The sequence below is a fragment of the Capricornis sumatraensis genome, chromosome 9, assembly GCF_032405125.1.
Source record: "Capricornis sumatraensis isolate serow.1 chromosome 9, serow.2, whole genome shotgun sequence".
In the NCBI taxonomy this organism is placed as follows: Eukaryota; Metazoa; Chordata; class Mammalia; order Artiodactyla; family Bovidae; genus Capricornis; species Capricornis sumatraensis.
The window spans coordinates 52,538,047-52,538,720 of NC_091077.1; positions in this window are offsets into that span (position 1 = coordinate 52,538,047).

Here is a 674-nt window from a genome sequence, read left to right on the forward strand (position 1 = left end):
ACAGCATAATGAGATAACACCACATACTATTAAAAAGAGAGAGAGAGAGTAATAAGTGCTGGCTAGGATGTGGAGAAACTGAAACACTTGTGCACTGTTGGTAGGAATGTAAAATGGTACAGCCACTTTGGAAAATAGTATAACAATTCCTCAAAAACTTAAAATAGAATTACCATGTTCCACCAATTCCAATTCTGGGTATAATCCTGAAAGAATGCAAAACAGGGTCTGAAAGAGATATTTATACACCCATGTTCACAGCAGCACTATTCACAATGGAAGCAGGCCAAATGTTCCTTGATGGATGAATCACTAAACAAAATGTGGTATATACGCGCAATGGAATATTACTCAGCCTTAAAAAGGAAGGAAATTTTGACATATACTACAATATGGATGAAACTTGAGGACCTTAATGCTAAGTGAAATAAATCAGTGACAAAACAATGAATACTATATGATTCCATGTATATGAGGTATTTAGAGTAGTCAAATTTATACAGATGAAAAATATAATAGGGTTTCTAGGAGCTTGAAAAAAAAGAAACTGGAGTTTTTTTTAAATGTGTATAGAGTTTGTTTTGCAAGATGAAAAAATTTTGGTGGATAGGTTGCACAGCAATGTGAATATACTTAACACTATCGAACTGTATACTTTTTTAAAAAGTTAAGAT